Source organism: Lepisosteus oculatus, chromosome 8, assembly GCF_040954835.1.
Source record: "Lepisosteus oculatus isolate fLepOcu1 chromosome 8, fLepOcu1.hap2, whole genome shotgun sequence".
In the NCBI taxonomy this organism is placed as follows: domain Eukaryota; kingdom Metazoa; phylum Chordata; class Actinopteri; order Semionotiformes; family Lepisosteidae; genus Lepisosteus; species Lepisosteus oculatus.
This window is the reverse complement of record NC_090703.1, coordinates 5,830,682-5,851,685: the sequence shown is the minus strand read 5'-3', so window position 1 is coordinate 5,851,685 and position 21,004 is coordinate 5,830,682. Positions and strand designations below refer to the sequence as shown.

The 21,004-nt window shown below is 38.3% G+C and overlaps 1 long non-coding RNA gene across 1 annotated transcript in view; it reads left to right on the top strand.

Moving 5' to 3' along the window:
• LOC107077735 (uncharacterized) overlaps positions 1-19,240 on the top strand; it is a 64,275-nt gene extending 45,035 nt beyond the window's left edge. Inside the window, exon 5 of the long non-coding RNA XR_011190191.1 lies at positions 18,343-19,240. This is a non-coding gene — a long non-coding RNA (uncharacterized lncRNA). The remainder of the gene's footprint in view (positions 1-18,342) is intronic.
• The last annotated feature ends 1,764 nt before the right edge of the window (positions 19,241-21,004 follow it).

The following is a 21,004-nucleotide window of genomic DNA, read 5'->3' as shown; positions in this document are numbered from 1 at the left end:
TAGAAATATTCTGGTGCAAAAATCCCCACAGTCCCCTGCCACTTACCTCACTTCAGTTGCTGTGCATAAAACAGAACCAACAGCTCCAAGGACTTTATTTTTCTGTAAAATGAGCTGAGGCCCTAAAGAAGGTTTGGGAATATCTTAATCACTGATATGAGCTATTGTTTACACTCAGAATGACCACCTTTTAATTTGTCCTTTAATTTAATGTCCTTGCAATGCATGAATAAATGGTGAAGAGGAGCTCTTTTTTAAAATAGGATTAAACTTTAGCTGTTACAATTATAGTGTAGGTGAACTGATAAGCATTTTAGGTACATACTGTACCAGCTGTAGCAAAAAATAAGCATTTCAATACATTTAGTGCAGCAACAGATTCTATGCAGTGAAAAGTTTAAGTAGGTAGAATCAGTTTCAGATTCACTTCCATTGCAAAGTCGTTTTGCTGACAATAGATTCTTTGTTAGAAAATTAAACAGAAAATTCTGTTTTGGACTTTTACATCTCTTTGCATTGTCTAATCCCAGATGAATATCCTGATGTCCAGGAAGGTCACAGAAGGGCAAGACCCTTTTCACATTTTTTGAGCAATTAGCTTGTGGTCATCGTAAACAATAAATCTGTAGCCACTTTGAGTCAGTCTGGTGAGCTCTCTCTATGTTCCTTTTGTACTGCACCTGTGACAATTGCTCTGTGTTAGTAAAACTAACAGGAGTCAGGTTAGAGGTTAGAGGTTAAAGCACTGTCAAGAGGAAGTTATTCTTCAGGCCAGTGAGTCCCTTATCATTTTCATCTAATGTGACATCCATCTGTCAATCAGGGAATTAAAGTAGCAGGCCCGTACCTCATGCTGGTGAGTCTCAGAAAACAGCCTCACTCCTGTTCGTATTACACTGCTAAGAGACCTCCTAATTATAACTAACAAATCAAAGTTCTTTCAAAATGTAACCGAGATGGTCTTTAAAGGCTACCATCTGTTGTCAGCGATTTAGAAGATTAACAAAACAATTAAAAAGGAAAGACCCCAAGTTTAGAAGAACATGACTGCTTTTCTTATGTGCTTTTGAGATACAGCCTAGTTTTGTATTCATCTTTGACAATGAAGAGAACATTTTAGAAAAATTCACACATTAACCAGTTGTGTGTCACATGCTGTTTACAATTATTTGAGCCTGATTTACTTAACTGAAATAAATTTGAGACCGATTTTGATTTTCGGGATTTATTGTATGCAGGGAAAAAAAAACAAATTCAACAACAACAACTAATTCATATGGCCAGAGCGCCTATACTATTAATTACGAGTTTGCACAATGCCATGAAAGGTTCTGAAACACTAGTATCCATTGGAACAAAAAAAAAAACTCCCTGGAGAACACAATGTCTCTTTGGTGATTTTTTTTTTAAATGTAGATATCACACAAGCATTAGCTATGAGATTTTACAGTCATCCATCATCCTACAGTGTGTTCAGTGCAATATTGAGAGGTGCTAGTCAGCCATCAGCCCAGCATCTGGTGTATAATTACTTGTTCTGTCTCGCCAGGCATGGATATATATATATAGTGTATAGACATGTTTAGTTATCAGTGACAAAAAAATTGAAAGACTTAAAATTATAAATAGATTAAGATTTTGGGGACGTTGCATCAGATATACAAGTTAAAAGTTTTTGAATACGAAACTTCACTGTGGTCTTGGGATTCTGCTTGCACAGGAAGCAGTGGGTCAGGCCCAAGAACTTAATTTAGTGGACACAGCTGGAGTTCATGCTAGAGTTGATTCCTCTGCCTTTTCCAGCACAAGACAGGGATATTCCTCCTGGAAGGGCCTGAAAACATTTCTTGAAATCCAGTGGCTATATTTTCTGATATCTTGGGGACCTGTTATATGAAAACAGTTCAGTTCAATTTATGATTATTCAAACAGGATTGAAAAGCAGAATGGCATCATGGCCTCATGCCCCAGACCCAGATGTGTGTAATCTTTTACCTCAGAGTTACACATGTCTTGGCCCGCTGGAGAACAACTTGATGTTGAAGGAACAGGCCGGGACTTTTTGTTTTATCTGTGCCCTTGTCCCTGCATGATCCTGTCATCAGCTGGATGTCAATGACAGTGGATCAGTGTTCTTCCTGCGCGACCAGCTTGTTACAGAGACATCACTTCTCCAGGTTCTCAGTAGTGTACAGATATCCTGCAATGTTGGCACAGTGGGTATGACACTTGTTTGGGCTGTGCATGGTGGGTGCTTGGAGGTCTGCCCAACATGGTTCAAAGGTGGGGTCTCAAGTGCTCTGTTAGCATAATGCAAGATATTATATCATTCTTACACGTGGGAGACATTTTTGTTTAGGCTGTCCTTGTGCTGGTCACAAAGTTACAAGCAAATTACGAAACACGAAAAAAAATAGATATATATATACTGAAGGGCATTAAAAACGCAACACCAGAGCATAGAAGCTTATAGTGTTTTTATGTTTTTAATGCCTCTCAGTATGGAACGTGTCAGTAAAAGTAACTCGATATTTGAAAATCTATAAGGCACTTGGGGTATCAGTGTACATATGTAAATCTGCACTCAAAACCATCAAAGCATTTTTGAATCTTGATTACAGTGATTTTATGTGCTGGAAAGCCTAGTTTAAATTCTCAGTCCTTTGAAAGTCAATGATATGCAAAGACACAACATATGTAGTAAGTTATGTTTTGCTCACAGTGCTGTTCAGTCTTACAGGTTATAAAATGTATATACTGTAACACTACTGTATGTATTCTTTAAAAAATTAAAAAGAAAGCTAAACTGTAAGAGCGCATGCAGTGAATGGCTTCAGACATTTGTGTTTGTTTTATTGTTTGATTGCTTGTTTTTTGTAAAGCTACCCACATTTGAGATAAATTATTTTGATTGGTAAAAATGTTTCCGTATACACACTGATACATGTCACAAACACTGTAAAACTATAACACGCTAGCTCAAAGTTGTTATTATACCCAATAATTGTGTAAATATATATAGTAACAATTTTTTGTTGTCTGGGTATATAATTAAGCAAAATGGGGGAAAAAAACAAAGCTGAATAGGCTTTTGTATTGAATCCTGGACAACAGAAACCAAACGTAAGCAGGGATCACATAGTTCTGACAGATGGAGACAAAACACAGCGAGTTCAGCTGAGGGCAAATTTGGATCAGGTGCCATGAGAAATGAAGGTACGAATCTGTGCAGTGATAACCTGGCAATTACTGCTGTTTCTAATTACATGAGAAAAAAAGAGAGAGAGAGAGTTTTTGACCTTGCAGGTAAACCATCGAGGAGCAGAAATAAATGAGAGGCAAGCAGCTGGTGCTGATCTGTCTTTGTTACAGTGGCACATGCTGTAGGTAGGCTGGAGAAGCAGACTGATGCACAGATGTTCCTATTTAGAAACAAACAAGCCTCTCTGGAGCCCCGAGACAGAAACATTAAATAGAAAAAGTGATTTAAAACACTCTTTAATGAATGAGCTCCAACGGAAAGAAATGTAGAGCAGTGGTGGTGGGATTTTTTTTTTCATCATTATTATTATCCAAAAATACAAAGGAGAAATACACACTTTGGATTTTCTTAAATTCTTTTCTCCGTGTGCCACTTGGTAAGAAACGCACAATGAAATTCGACATCTCTTCCTTTTAGTGTTTCTCAGTTGTGGGAGCTATATTGCTGCCTGCCTTCAGTAAACCTGCTTTTGCGCTCATCTCCATGTACAAATGAATATTTAAAAAATTTGTTTTGACAGCAATAATTATTGACAAGTTCCTTCTCCTAAATTTCCATATGTAATGTTTCTCAAATTCAGCAAGAAAATTAGATGAAAGTGTGATAATAACATGCTAATGTGGTTTTCAGAGACAAACTGCGTTAGTCAGCAATCAAAAGAGTTTACTGTGCAGCATCACAGGAGTTCACGAATCTCTGAAAGAGGGATCTGTTGTACAAAGTAAGCTGATTCATGTAGTCTGCGATCAATAAAGCTTTAAAACCCGACCACACAAGGAAAAAAACAGCCCAGGATTCACATTTCGGTATTTTCTGAATTGAACTATCGAAGGTAAATCTTTTTCATTTAGCCCAGTTGTATCTGGCAGGGACCCGTGTATTTAATTTGTGTGAATAATCCTTGAGAGGTTTTTCAGAATTGGAAACGTGCGTGAAATTATCCGTGTCTTTTGTTGAGAAATAATCTGAAATTATCTGTATCTTTCATTGTTTATGAAAGCCATAACCTAATGAATTTGTTTTAGCTTCTCATTAAGAATATCAAATGTACGGACACATAGAAGTGTTCACTGCACAGATTTATAAAGTGAAATACACACTCTCGTGTAATTATCTTTAAGAAGATCTATCAACTTCTACACGAGGAGATGGTGACGGCTGTAATGGGGTGAATTGTATGTTATACAGACAGTACTCTTTGCCCTCTGGGTATTAGTCATGGTCTACTTCCAATTCACAGGAAAACATGGAGGAGGAAGACACAAAATTGTGTTCCCATTATTTCAATTCTGTTGAAATTCCAAAGTGCGTTTCCTTATTATTTCAGCGGTGAGTAACGTAGGAGGGTAACAACGGTCTTTGGGAAGCAACACCTGCAGTTACATTGAAAGGACTGACATTTCCATGCAGCTTGTGGAGCGGCTCTGTATTGTGCTGTGCAGGATAAAGGCCTAGGCCTTCTACCTGACTAGCTGAAAAATTCCTGTGCCAATGGGGCTTTGCTTCCTAATTTAGAAGTAATGAGCCCTGCTGTCTGTCACTTGCAAGAGATTGAGGTCCCACAGGGAAAATGTGGTTTAAAATAATAAAGAAGGCCAGGGCTTTTGATGCGTTTCTTATCCTTAGAGCCCATCCACCCTTTAAGCTATTCTTTCACTTGCCATAATTTTAGCAGTGATTCCCAGGGTTATGATCAACACTTCCCAGATCAGTGTAACAGAATTCTTGTTAAGAACCCACTCTTTGATTGCAAATACCGTTCTTACTGAGTTGGACTTTGCTAACTTTAAGTTGCATGTTTCAGAATTCTTTACTCCAAAGATCCAAATGCTTTTATAGCTCGGTGCAAATGAGGTACAGTACACAGGTGCACTACCACCAAGTTGCAAAGAGCATAGGGTCACCATAAAACGTCCCAACCCTGACTCATCCCAGACACAGGGAGATTTTTGAAACCGTTGACCTGGTAAACAGTTTGCAGTTTTTTTTTTTTGCTGAATCATGATTTCCTGTTTTCTGAAATATCCTACAGATTACCCAAGCTTGAAAACTAGAGAATGTCTGAGTTGCAAAAAAGAGTGCTGATTATGAAATATAATCTATTTTCATATAATTTGTCCTCTGTTATTTTTATCAATTGGGGTTAATAATAGCACAGTTCATGTTTCTACGCTGGTTGCCAGCATATGCTAGGGTTGTTCCAATATTCAGATTTTTCAACTAATCCCCTTTAACACATCTTCAGCCTACAGGTATCACTTAAAATACAAAGGAACTTGTTTAAAACCTGTTAATTGCAGGATGAGACTTGCTGCCTCTTCCTTCATTTTCAATTTGCACATTTTTTCAGCACCAATGATAAAGAGAAAGGGTCTTCTGACAGTCTGAGTTAGATAACTTGTGCAACATACATGTACAGGGATTTAGCCAGACCACACTCAGTGGGACATGCAGATTAAAAGCTGTGGCGTCAAGTATCAAGTTTGTTGCTCTCATTATGCAAGTATATTCCTGGCTTACCTAATGCAAAGAGAACTGCAAAGTGTTAAATTCCCTCAGAGCTGTGTTTGTTATACATACTGTAGATGCCAAATACACAGAACGTCAACCTTTAGTACGGTATCTGTTCACTTGTGTCTATTCACTATACAGTTTATAGGGAAAGTGTAACTGTATATTTATTTCTGTACATTATAACTCCCAAATCAAATGGGAGTAATCCAGCATACTGGAAGTAAATGTGTATGGCATTTCCTATTTACTATTTACCTGCTGGCAGTAGCCCCTTCATAATTGCTGGAGAAGAATGTGTCTGAAAAGAACTGCTGTAGAAGTGCTGAGCACTATGAGGCTGAAACCATGTTGTCAAACATTTGTGCAGGGAAACTGACATTTCTGGGTCCTCTGCAAGTTTGCAAACAGAGGGAAAAGGGCAGAATTTGCGTTGAATAACACACCTAGCTTCTTTTTTGTGCCAAAGCATTTCATAGAGGTGTATCACTTTGGGCATTTTGAGGATAGACAAACATTAAGTGACTTTACCTCTTGCTTTTTTTCAATTGGCATAGGCACATCACGGAAATGAAGACTGGATTCTGCACATTTGCAAATGGGTGCATTTTTGGCAGGTGGATCATGTGGTATCATCCTGGCATGTGTAAAATTCGAGGCACTCTTATTTGTTTTCCAAAAATGCAGACGGCTATGATGAAACGCAGTTGAATTTCTGTTTTATTTTCTCAACAGGTTCTGCTTCTGAGCTTTCAGGGGACATTGTGACATCTGCTCTCTTGTATTTCCAATAATCAGTGTAGTTCAGGACACCCGTGATACCCAGAATTGTATTTCATGCAGGTTCTTCAACCATGCACTTAATTGTTTTTCTGCCATAGTCCCTACACATTAATATCAGACAGAAAATAAATGATGTATTTATTTATTGAATGGGGTTTTATTATACTTTGATATTTAACTTTACTTACTTGCTTATTCTGAATGAATTGCATTAAGGGTGAGCTGAATCGGGTTTTTGGATCCCATGATAACCTGTTGGGGAGATGTCATCCACACTCTCCATCACTGCAGTACAGGTGCAGCATTTTGTTGGAACAGATTTGTTGTCTGTGTGCTACATATCTTGCAGGGAAATACACAAGTTCACATACTCACATTAAAAGCTGTAATAACCTTTTAAAATGATGAACTGAATAACATGGAGTGAATCTGATGAGCATACATGAAATTCAGTGCCATGTGACAAACAGGATTAATGCCTCTCTAAAAATGATACTGTGCAGAACATCTAATGCATATTAAAATACTTACATCTCTTGAATTCATGACAGTCTTTATTTTGAATAATTAGTGTCCTATAACAGCATATCAATATTTAATGAATTACCATAAAGTAGTAATAAATGTTATATTCACAAAAGTCATTCTGGATGCCCACGCTCATAAATGGATGAACTAGAAAAATGTCTTGATCACATCTTTTTTTTACTTCTAAAGAAGGCTTAGAAGTGAAGATAATAAATCACATGAAGAGGAGGTTTATGTGCATAAGAGAAAATATTTGTGTGCAATTGTTCTCTGTTTGACTTCACTGTTACAGTTTTGTGCAATGAATTGTACTTTTTATTCTAGGATACACTTTTACACTAAATCCAATGCTCAGAGAGATAAGGGAAAGCTTATTTTTGTTACAATAGGTGTTTTTTCTCTGAAGGATTGTTTCCCCTGTCTCAGTGGTTCAGTATTTTCTGAACTATATACTGAATGTCTTGCATTTTTAATAGTATTAACATTTCCCATTCAGTTCCCTGTTCTGAAAATCTTTAAAGGAATGTTGTAGCACAAATCAGGCAGTTGACGACTGGTCTCTCTAAAACAGTGTGTCAGCTGCAACAGTGCAAGTTCCTCTTGCACAGAGATGGGAGTTCAAACTTGTGTGCCATGCTGTCGTGTTCGCTTTGCAAATGCTTAATGTTGAGCTCTGACTGGTGCCATGTAATCCAAAGAAAAGTACTCAAAATTCACAGCAAGATGGTGAGATTAATTATAACTGTGGAATACTATGATGGCAATTCTTCCACATGCTGTATGATTAATTGCATTGCACTTTCTACACACTTCACTAAATGATCTGATGAATGTGTAATCATTCACAGATTTCTTCAGTGCTGAAAATTGATTACCTTTGATTAGCCCTGATCCGCACAAAGAACTCTGACAGAGTATCAGCGAAACATTAGAACATACAGACAAAGTAACAAATGATTTAATTACCAGTGTGGCTGTTAATACAAGATTCCCTGCCGTGATCCTGGAAATCCTTGTTCAGTGTTGCCTGTGGGTTTATTTAATTCTCTTAAGATTTAGATTATACATATATATTTTAATTCACAAGTTCTACTGAAAGCCTTATTAAGTGCCCTAATGTCTCTGGTTTCTATGGAAAGATGAGAAGACCTCTGGAAGACTTCAGCTGAATAGGATTCATTCCTGCTATTTACTCTGTATACACAGATTGAGAAAACACAGTTGTGTGTTTTCTCAATAAATATCAGTTGTCTAGTTCACCCCTGTTCATTCGCTGATAATAACATGTTTTGTTTTTTGTAAAGATGCTCTTAGCTGTCTGTCGCTCAGAAGAAATATGTTAAATGTTTTGTTTCAAAAGTAACACAGTGCTGTTTTTTTACAATATTTTAACATGCTTTCGTATACTGTATGTTTAGCATTGAATTGTCATAACACCTCATTCACGTCCACTATAATTAAATGGCCTTTTTGTTTGCAAAACATTTCGTTTTACCAAGATACCATCTGAATGTTTTAAAGATTGCTAAACATTGACTAGAATTCTTGTTGGGCTCCATCCAAACTTCAAATTAGGAGCCTAATTAAACTTTGTGTTTTTGATCTGAATTGGATTGTGCTGTATTGCACCAGAAGGCAAACAATGAGTGCCAGCACAAGCATGTGAGACAGATGTGTATATTAATGGTGAACTGTTAGTTAATGAAGAGTATTAAGTAGATGCGGTCAGAGCACTTTTAGTTAGTAGTGCAACAGATAGGTCACTTCTGACACCTCAGAGCAAGGCTGCTTGGGGAAAGTTGACAAAGCAATGGTTCTACAATGTGTTTGGTGCATTGAAACATAGATAAACCCCCTTGGCTGCATTGTCCAAAAACCTGCAATTTCTGAAACGTAACAAAGAAACTCTGCTTGGACAGCCTGCTTCATCTGACTTTTCAGAGTACAAAAAAATGGAAATGTTTTGTGAAGCAACTTAAATAGAGCCATGTCAAAGAGGAAACTATAAGCAATTGAAGGACCATTACTTTTGGCTGCTGTATTTTGAATGATCTACAGTACTAACCAGGGTCAAGAGAAAGTGAAATAATAGTCTGTAAATTAAAGCATATTTAGATATTGAGCAGGATAAATAAATGCAACTAAAATATAGACACTCGTGAATAGAATGTACTGTATGCAACCAATGGACTGGAGCGAGTTTTAAAATACGGGATATTTTGAAGAAGAGTGCAAGCAGATCCTTAATCTGAGGGGTTGCTCTGAATGTAAGATGTAAAGTTCAGATTGCATTCCGATATTGCTTTAATCATGTAAAAAACACAAGATGACTACGTCCTTCCTGGAGCTGTTCCCCATCTAAATGAGTTAAAAATGTTACCTTAATTTATTTTTTAAAGTGAAAATGATCATTGGAATTTTTTTTTTTAAAGTGTCATTCTCATTTAGGAATTTATGCTTTTTTGTGCTTCGGCTGTAACTAAGCATATATTCTGTTGGTAGATAATGGTTTTATATGTCTGATCTAATTCCTGTCAAAAGATTTGGCACTTAAAACCTTCCCGGCTATTAGCTGGGGATGCCCGGCAGAGCAGAACATGTGGAGGTCTTGTAACCAGTCTCCTCTGAATGATACCAACCCTGGCACAATGAAAACACCCACGGGGGGGGATCTGTGTGCCTTCTAGGCAGAACGCCATAGCCCACAATTAGTCTATATATTCAGGGGGCCAAAAACCCTTATTGTCTCACTTGATGTATAATTATCTGTTTTGATGAACTGCAGCTCTGAGGTCTTTTGTCTTGGGTCTGTGTATGGAGCAGTTGTCTGGCTGGGGCGCCAGCCTGGACTTTCCATTTAGAGGCTATGCCTGAGTGAGTTCACTGCTCTCCTCCTGAGTGAGTGAAACAGGGAGTTTTTCTGCCTGATTTCTTGGGTTGATGAGACACAATTATGGCTCAGATGAAATGCATTCTTGACTGCCATTTTGTTTGCATATTTCTCAACATTTACCCATTATTAAACTCATCTTCCAGTTGTAAACTGCTTTCAAGTGGACTTCTGTTTCCTACACAGTTTTGTCACGACAGGAGAGAACAAAGTGGGCCTGTGCAGTCTACTCTGTTGTCGCCGCTCAAGTGAAAAACTCTGCTCACGGAAATTGAAAAAACAAAAGCTCTGTGGAAGCTTCATCTCCTTCCAGGTGGACAGAGACATGGGTCATATTCATAGAAAATATTTCAGATTTTCTTATTTGGTGGATGGAAATATTGCATGGAATGTCTTCAGCTTAAGCTCAAAATTTCTTTTTGATGCAAGTCATTAACATATGGTGGTGAAAAGAGAGGAGCAATGAGTTTTGTAGGAGGGTCACCTGCATGTCTTTCACACTGAACTTTTTGACTGACGTACGATGCATGCAAGTGTGAGCTGGTTGTCGTAGGCCAGCTGAGAGTCTTCTTGTTAAGAACCTTTTACAGAAAGACCTTTAGTTGTAGCACTGACATGGGCAGCAATGTCAGGTTATGGTGTTTTTTGTTCTCTGCAAAGTGAATGCCATATTCTGTTTCATATTCATGATTCATGTCCGCAGCTCATTGTATCCTGGATTTTTTGTTATTATTATTATTATTATTATTATTATTATTATTATTATTATTATTATTGTTATTATTATTGTTATTATTATTATTAGTAGTAGTAGTAGTAGTAGTAGTAGTAGTAGTAGTATAAATATTATTAAGAATCTCTTTCCCTCGCGGGGTCTGTGTCACCTGCCATCTCATTTCATCAAGCACAAGCTAAGTCACCAAAGCATTCGGTCAGTGCTAAGTAACCTGTTGTTAATCTGAAACATTTTTATAAAATCTAAGAACAAAATTCAGGTGGATTTAAAGTTTCAGTAAGCCCTCCTACCCACCTCTCATATTCTTTGATGCTTTGAGGTAAGGAAAGGTATATCATGTGTGGATCTATTTGGGGGTTTTTGAGTAACTTTTTTAAAACTTTAAATTCTTGACTTTTGCCTTCTAAAGAGTTCACTATACAAGGAATAAGCTGCTCTTAAACACCTTGGTTCTTGTGATTTCAGATGTTTGTGGTGATGATAAAAGGAATATTTGAAAGACTCAATATCCTGAAGAGCTTTGCTTTCATGTTTTCTGTGAACAAGAACACAACTGCTTTATAAAGTTTTCTTTTGATGGAATTGGTCCGTTACTTTTTTTTCCTGCCCTTTTGCTAATCTATCTTTGCATATGCATAAGTGTGTTCCTTTTAAATTCACACTTTGAAACACTCATCCAGTTTTGTCCGGGAGATAAAAATGTGATTTCGTGTGCATTCTTTGTGTCAGGGTGGGAAGGGGATGCACTTCTGTGTCTTTATGAAGTCTATTCGTTTGAAGCCCCCGCGAGCAATGAACTTGTTAATGCGCCAGAGATGTTTTAATGGCAGCATGTCAGCACAAACTATAAAAAGTCTTGTTCACAACTTCACGTTGTTACATTGTGGCACTTAAGCATAAAAACTGCATACAAGTTTTTCATCGCTGTTACTTTTTATGTTGGTTTCAATCATAAAAAACCAAAGATGGTTTAAATTGCCTTTTATCTTTGCTTTCTAGCTTTGATTGCCTGTGCAAAATCTGATCACACCCAAAACTCCTCATAACTCCTGGTTATTTTTGCCCCTTTCATAGCACAGATTACTGACCCCCTAATGTCTTTACCAAAAGTTAATAGGCACTTAAAAGAGAGAGTCTTTGTGCTGTCATCACCCAGTGTCAGGGATTGAGTTGGCTTTTCTGGTGGTATGATCGAATGTGGGCTGTGCCCTTAGCTCCCAGGAAGGGAATTATTTCATTTTTTCCTGCTGTAGATCACCCCCCATATGTTAACAGTACTTTTAGCAGTTGTACATTTATTCAATGCCTGTATTGAAATCCTGGGGATTATTACTAATGCTGTGACCAAACAGTTATTTGGAGTCAGTTACAGGAGTGCCTCAGCCTACTGCAAACACAGCAAAGGAAAGTTGTGAGATGCTGTTACGTAAATGACTATGGATAGTTAAATATATCCAGAACTACAGATGTTCTGTAATCAGTGAGCAGCAGACAATGTCCTCCTAAGGATATGAATCTACACACAAGGAATGTGTAGAATAGCATTTCATTACAAATACTGTATATGCTTCAGGAAACTCTTTTGACTAGTTGTGCCCTCATCCCAAACTGTCAGAATAATTGTTAAAAGATTAAAGATGTTAGTTTTTTTTTTTACATCAAATTTAAAACTTGTCAGTCTAGCCCAGCATTACTGAATATAGTGAAATTATGAAGGAACACTGTTTTGCTAGAGTTTGACAATGAATGATTACATTTTCACATTTCCTTCTGTATGATATGAGCACCTGTTGAAGCTTAAGGCTTTTTACATTTAAGATGACACAAGAGCAAATGATCTAAACAGATAATTAGGGAACGTACCAATCACATCTGAAATTAACCACAGTCTTCCTAAGCTGATAATGCCTTTTACTGATAATGCTTCGTGCCACATCTAAATCACCTGAAAAACAGGGTGACAAGCATTTCTGCGTAGTGTACAGAGTGTAGTCAAATAGATAGATTGTAACATTTAGATTGCCATCTCTTATTGTTTTAGCCTCATTGTTTCAGACCGAATAAATCTTCTTTTTAAGAAAAATGTCAGAAAGCAAGCGTGGTTGTGTGTTTTTTTTTCTCTAGTTAGAGCAACATTTCTGAGTTAAACGCAGATGTAATAAATTGCACATACAGCTGAAGACAGTGTACACTTCAAGTAATAATAATTTAGCCTGTAATATTTGTTGCTCGCACAGCCAGTATTTTACTTTGCTGGCTGGGTGTAAGGGGAAAAAAATGCGGCAAGCTGGTTCATTATTTTCTTTACCTGTCAAATTGGAGCAGTAGCGAAGGACTTCTAATATGAATCTGCTAATGGGCAGTTACCTAATATCCCTGACTGTCATAGAGATGATGTTCATATAAAAGTAATTCTATTTTATGCCTTAGAACATTGGTTTATCATTAGGCCCTTTATTAAACCTGGACTCTAATTTACTTCTTTCACACTTTGGGAGCCTAGCAGAGTCCTTTATGATTATGGTTTCCAAGGTGATGTTAGGCACAGCATCTACAAGCAACACCAGTGTCACTAGAGTGAACAACACAGAACAAGGTGCACAAACCTATGCTAAATTGCATGCCATTACTGTTAATATTTCCTCATTAAAATGTCCCCAGTTTTTGAGCTTGCTTGTGTGAGGCCTAATTTTTTTAATCAGCAGTTGCTCATACCGTTCATTATGATTTGGTATTTCTTTTCCAATTTAATGAAGATTAAAAGTGGAATTTGATCGGTTTTGTTGCTTTTTACAGAAAAAAAGTGTTATGTTTCTACAGATAAATTTAATTTCATCATTAGGTCTCATCTGTTAAAGTTTGGAATGTGTTAGTGGCTATACACACAGACTAAGATCTTCTGTGTTTCGCAGATGCATTGGAGAATTAGTTGTTGTCATTATCATATCGGATGATAATGGGTCATTTTAATAAGAATTCTTAGAATTTTCTTTTGTCACATAGCACTGTATAATTTAGATTTTTCCATGCAAAAATAGTGGTTCATGAATAACTGTCTTTGCTGAAGGCATTCTGTTTGTTGGGTTCGCAGTGTTTTTTCTGTCACTGTGCTTGTTTCAGGTTTACTGCTGTGTGGGAGTGTCATGGCTCACGGGCTGAAAGCTATGATTTTAGGCTGCAAACACCCAGTCTCAAATTTAAAAATTGTTCATTCCACTGGCTTCTACCTACTTTCAACTTGTTTGCTTTTTCTAATTTCTGTGTTGCGAATTTAGAAAGGGGGTGGATTTCCCGATGTATTTGAACTCACGAATGGTAATACTGAAATGTACTGGAATGCAATACTGTAATGCCTGTGTTGTCTGTTAAAAATGACATGGTGCATATAGTCTTATACAACAGCAGTGTTCTACAAGACTCTTTCCCCCAGTAAATGTAATAATATAAATTAATCTCCAAAACTTGTTTTATGGCATGAATTCAGATGTTTAGTAGACCCCTTTGCCCACCTGCCGCAATAATGTTTGTTAGGCTGAAGGGAAACGCAGAAGAGTAAGGTAACATACAACATCCTGTCAGAATGGTGTTTTTTTAGCTCTTACTAGAGCATTAAACTGCGCTGAAAAGGGAATATTGGTGAAATGTATTTCAATGCCAGCCACACAGAGGGTGATGTCTGAGTGGAAGCTGCACTAAAATGCCTCCTGCTGTTTACAGGTAGGGCTCTAAACCAAAACCTATTTCAAAACTAAAATTGTGCAACCTAGACTTTAAGGTAGATAAAAATGCCTGGCCTCTTAGAATTCCGCTGCTTACTCCGTAGACAGCACATCAGTGGTTTGAGTCTGTGCTACGTCATCGCCAGGCTGTAGCACTAGCTAGGGGCTGCCTTGATTCAGCCAGGGCACTGAAGTCTGGGTTTGCAGCAGGGACTCCTGTGACTTCCGGGTGCAGGTGTTAGTGAGAGTCGCGTCGGTTAATCCGATTTTCGCTACCTGTGAGCCAGCCGTGCGATGAAGGGCGGGCGATTCTAACGGCAGGGAAACGTCATGCCTCCTCGTCTGCACTGCTAGGGAGGCCATAGCACTGAGCCCAGTTAGCTCACAGGCGCTCGATCCAGACTTAGGATGTCTACGGGCAGAAAACGATTTGAGACTTTTCTTTGAAGTAAAACAGGGGCCTCCCCAGTGGCTCGAGAAGTAATCAAGCTCTCCCCGCCACAGGTCAAGTACTGCGGCCGCGGGTTCGAGCCTGGGTCAAGTCACTAGTGCGGTCACAAGTCACAAGTCCCCAGGCGGCGGCGCACTACTGGCTGAGCGTTGCCGTGGGGATAGTGGAGGATAAGGAGCCTGTCTAGGCCCTCGGTGGCACTGTGACCCCTGTGGGCTCCCCGCTGCTTGCAGCCGTGTCAGTGTGGGACGCGGCTCTCCTCCCACTGGCGCTGCAGCAGGAGTCCTGAGCTGCGGGACCCCATGCCCACTTAGCCAACGCGTGACTCGAACCAGGGAGGGTCCCCGGTTGGAGACTCACTTCCTCACCCCACCCCCCCCCCTTGTGTGCGGTCACGGATTTTGCGAACGTTAACACACAAGTGTGGCGAACGCTTAAACGCCCCCACCTTTTGGCTCTATGGAATCAGGTTGGCCGTACAAAAACAGACGATTCTAAACGCTCTTGAAGAAGTAAATGAAGTCTGTTGCTCTGAAGTTATTTTGGAGGGACACCCTTCCAGGTTTTTGCACCAGAAACACACCCCTGCCTCTTCTTCCTAGATCCATGCCTGTACTCCAGTACCAGCTGTTGATTTCCCACGACGGAAACATCCTCTCTCACTCTGGTGGAGCAAGAGGGCAACCCAGAACAAATTGTTTTAGGAATTCTCAGAGTGGGAAAATAAAGCATCAAGGCAACTTTTTTTTTAAGACAGATGGTTTCGAGAGATGTCCAAGAAGGATACGCTAACTGCGTGGAAAACAGTTTTTACGAAACTCATGAACGTGCAGTTGCGTGGAACAAGCTACAATACGATCCATCAAGCCATAAATGTATAACGACTGCCACCACTCACAAAAACAAAATGGCACTTTGGAAGATCAAGGGTCAATCAGAATACTACAGTTTGTCTAATCATATGACGTTTCGTTACACAAGATTTACATAACATTTCTACTTGAAAGAGGAATTCCTGTGATCCGGGCTTCCTTCAGCACAGTGTGTTGTCGAATGTAGCTTCCCATCATGCTCTGCAGCTCAGAGCGCAAGGACAGTCCCTCCTGCTGGTCTCGGGACCTTGTATCCCCTCAGCTAACTCCCTGACATTTCAATGAACTACGCAGTTGAAATGTTATACAGTAATTAATGTTGATCCTAGCACACACGCAGCCTGCAGTACAAATTAGGATGGAAAAGGTTATCATAATATTTAGCTAGTCCAATTGGCAGACTTGAACAGCTCCCCGTGGGGCACAAGGAAAAAAAAAATATATTTTAAAGTTTAAAATTTGGCACTGAGAGCGTAAAAAGATGAACTTTGTAAAAGTTAGTTTTCCTCATGTTCCTCATGAAAAGCAGGTACTTGCAAGACCAGGTAAACTGGTAAACCACGGAGAGAACAGTCAAGTTTGTAGCTAAGGATCAGCCCTGTATTCAAAACAGCCCATTTTTTTCTATGAATACAGGAAACTCTCTTGACACAACAAATGTGTCCTGTCACTGGAAAGGTATTTGTGGACACTGTCAGTATATTAGTGACTGGAAGAAGCACTAACGGCGTACAGACCCAGTTCAGATTCATCGCTGGAGTTCAGCTCCAGGTAAAAGTGCCAGCTGGGACTTTTCGGACTGACAGCGGTTCCTGAAAAATGCCCAGAGACTAAATAATTTAGATTGCAAGATTGTGACCTGTATAATTCTTTAAATGAGTTTTGCAGCAACTAAATGAAAGAGATCAGCCATCTGTGAGGGAAAAAAAAAAGATTATTTTACTTCTACATTTTTGGTAATGCCGATATAATTTGAGATACTAAAATAATGCTTTAATCATAATAATCACGTCGACAATAAGAATAATATCTGTAATTCAGTTGAACTTTCTGAAATTTGTAAATTAATGTGCTAAAACCTTGAGCTCTATTTGGATCGTAAATTACAACTTTCTCACATCCAGGCAACATGTTCAAAAGATAAGATTCCTCAAATGGTTCTCATTCCCCCTTTTAGAAAGGTGACCATTGTAATAATTTGCTGTGGATCATTTTAACTGGATTAGCTAGTTTAGAAGTATTCAATTGAACAGCAACTACTTTTCACATTAATATAGATTGTGCCTTTTGGCTATTTTAAATATTTTTTCCGTTGCGTACAAGCGTTTCACATTTTTAAAACGTTGTGCATGTAACTTTCGTTGTGAATTCAAAACTGTAGTTTTTGAAAGGCTTGGAAGTTCTGACAGATATTTTCACTTAGTCTCAATGCGCCCCCTGGCGATCGCTTTCTATACTTCATGTAGTTCATGACGGCTGAGAGACTGGAACTGTATAATAACTACATGACTTTGATAAATTGAAACGATTGTGGTAGTACAGCTGTAGTAACAGGAGTAATAACACTGTGATAGTATGATTACATTCGGCTTCATCACTATCATGATCTTGTAATACAGCAAATGTCTGAAGTCTGTATATCACGTAGGTGACGGAGCACCGACTTGTGGACACTACTGCAAGGCTTTGAAATATTTTAGCCTTTTAACTTATTTTTATTGTCAGTAAGAATTGTTATGACGAATAAAATGTAAGGTATTTTGTAGAAAAAACTTTTTTTTAGCTTTCATGGTGTTTATCTTTTAATTGCCTGATGATTATTGTATATATAAACCTTAATTTAAAAAAAAAGTAACGAAATGGTTATACTGTTAATACTGTAGTAAGTGTTGGCTAGTCTGTAACTACCAACCAATTTAGAATGAGCAGGAACCTATATATTTCGAAATTTTAACATAAACTTTGTTTCAGAACTAATTCGTTAAAAACACGAAACAATTTCGGGTTAGATAACACGATGCCGGTGTGTAAAATTATTCGACTTTACGAAATTCTAAATCTCTGAAATTAATATTCAAATTTGGAGTGCAGTTCATTTAAAGAACATTATATGGTATTTAAAGAGGACAGCATAATATTGAAACCTAGTAATTTTTATTCTATTGGTTTTGCTCCGGTCTTTAGTCACGGACATGCACTGCTATTTCTACACAAGGTGAAACAGTGCGCACAAAATATTTGTGTCCGTAAAATGCCTGTAAAATGCTTTAATTGTTTCTTGTTTTATTTTAAGCGAATTCCTCCACACTGCGGTGCTTTTGATGGCTGTGATAATAGCCGGCACATTGGTACACCACGCACATTTGTAGCGTATATGGTGGATTATCTTTTGAGGAATGCGCGCAAGCTGCCAAGAACTTAAGAAACGCTCACAAAACACAAGAAAGGGGTCAGTCAGCTCGTATTCTAGCCAGTGTTTGTTATTTAATGATTAAGAGATAGCTGGAATGCGATCCCCTTACGTTTGTAGCTGACCGGTGTACCTCTCAGATGTAAAGTGTTTGTTTTGAGGATTCTCTTGTGTTCGCAGGTGCAGATTGGCCTGGGGGCGAATTGAGCCGATCCTGTTCTGCAGGTGTACATTCTACAGACAGGACCCTGCCTATCCACTCAACACCCTGCTATCTCATCGCGGCCGTGGATTAACTGTTCACATTAGGAAGATACCCGGCGATAAAGGAAACAGCCCACTCCAAACCCACTCGGGTTCGGGTCCAAGCCTTGGCCGGTTACTGTGCTCAGCTTCTTCAAATCTGTCAATGAAAATATAAACGGAAGCAAAAGTTCTGACCTCGATTCGTACCTACAGCATTTTTATTGCAGTATCTCCTAACAACTGTAAAGAAACGGATGTCTCCCACTCTCCTGACACGCACAAACGAATATCCGAGCTCAGCCTTCGCAGCTAACAAACGCTGCGAAAGACGGCAGTGGTATACACAGTATACACAAGAAACCTCAGTCTGAGGTAACGTGTAAAATACCGAGACAACTCCAACAGACACCCGTGCAAAAAAAAAGGATGAATCTGATAAAAAGGGCGTTTTGTTAGAACAAGTTACATGTGCAAGGTGGTGTGTTATATTGGCAACACTAAGCATTTATATTTCAAGTACTTTTTAAAGGGCGGTAATGAGATGTTTGTCTGTTTGTTTGTATGTTGTATTTATGTCAGCATGGAAACAGCAAAAATATTTTACTGTTTTGTTATTGTTTTCTAACAGAAGTACTAAATAATTTAGATGTGGGAAACTATTATACTTGTTTGCCTGTAAGTGAAATTATCTGTGCCAACACTGACAGGATGAATAAATGAGTTACTAAGGCAACAATCACATTATATCCTTTCTCACAATATGCCGAAGAAGAACATATGGTTTATTATTGATGGAACTGTGACTTCTCATTAGCATACCAGCTATGTCTGAGCTTACAAACACAACAACGCTACTAAACTCTTTGCATGAATCTATTGCAGGAATTATGATTATTAGTATACTGTATTGTATAAAGAAGGAACTTCAGTTTATAAATGGGAAGTATTGCCCGAATTGTGTTATTTAGATTAACGACATATGTAAATAGTTACGATTGAAACGTTTATGTTGAGCTTGTTTCGCACAGCATTTTATTGGATAGACAGCAACGCAGTAACAAAAGCATTTTGATTCTTCATCCATGAATTAAATCTGCCAGGTCACAGTGAAAGATTAAAACGGAGTATTCCAAAAATGTCTAGTATTCAAAAGAATTGCTATAATTATTTCGTCTGCACTCCGTTTAGATCTAATTGTGCAAGCTGCGCATATGTCATATGTTATACTATGTCATACTATGGCTATCGCAAACCATGTCATTTTGACTTTTATAACCCGTAATCCTTCGTTTCGGATAAAGACGGCACTGTTTTATTCATCAATGCCTTCCTATTTAGAAATATGTATTTAGGTTTTAGAGCTTATACTAAACGATTGTATTCAATCCTTAAGTGAACCCTATAGATTTAATTTATAATATACACTATGAAGTCAGGTATAATAATATTAATTATGATTACTTCACAAATTGTTATAATAAAGTTTCATTTTCGATGCAGTTTAGCAATATTACTGAATGGTGTTTTTAAAACAAATTTCATTACAATCGTCCCATTTGCTGTAAGATACCGAGTCTCGATTATTTCAACGCGGTTTTATGATTATCAGTAATAATGATATGTAATTACTGAATGTTTTCTGCAGTGTTCGCAGTCTTGGTTTTTAGCAGTGTATATTCGGATAGCGTGTCAAGCGCATAAATACAGTAATTGACGATAGTGGGAAGGCTCAAGCGGTAGTAATATTGCTCCAAGGTGGTTTTTGTTTCACCTCTAATGTCATCAGCCAATTATTATATTTAATTACTTTCTTATTCTGATGTTTCATTTACGATTTCCCCGGCGTTAAAAGCTAAACAATTAAGCCTACAGCATGGGGGATCAGCCAGCGTAGTTTTAATTTACAATTATCTGCTGTGATTAGTGGTAATTGTAAAATATGTTTGTTAAGCACACGATGAAACGTCTATACTGCTCTGTCCCGGCCAGTATATATAATACTGTTCCCATTCTCCTTCTTCAATATTAGCACCACTAATATTGGCGAATGTCGACTTCCAGAACGCATTTTGGGGTTTACATCAATAGGACTGAATTAATTACGAATTTGGTGCAATAACATCTCGCGCGGGAAAGAGTTTTTTTCTTGCATTTTTTTCCCCCCCGAGCTGGGATAATTAACTCTATTTGTATTTGCGCGGTGAAACCTGATACAAACCTCATGCCCGATTTATTTTTTCTATAGTACGCTACCACGTTGGATTTAAATAGTGTTTAATGCCCTTCTCTGGGTTTTTGAGGAAGACAGGAGCGAGAGAGGGGGGGAAGGAGGGAGAGAGATTAATTAGACTGCGAAGAAAGCCATCCTTCTTATCACTGGATCGGGCTCCTCTGAAGTGATTCACACCTTTCGTAGCCGAAAGGTTCCTTGTACACCGTGCTTGCGAGCCCTATCAATTTGTATCTGAAGCCTGTAGTTTCCTTTTATAGCCTGTAGTTCTAACAGCTGCACGGGTTGGCAAGAGGGAAAAGGGAAGCACGGAGAACTATTCTTTGTCTTTATCTTGATTTTTTTTTTTTACTGTTTGTTTTTGCA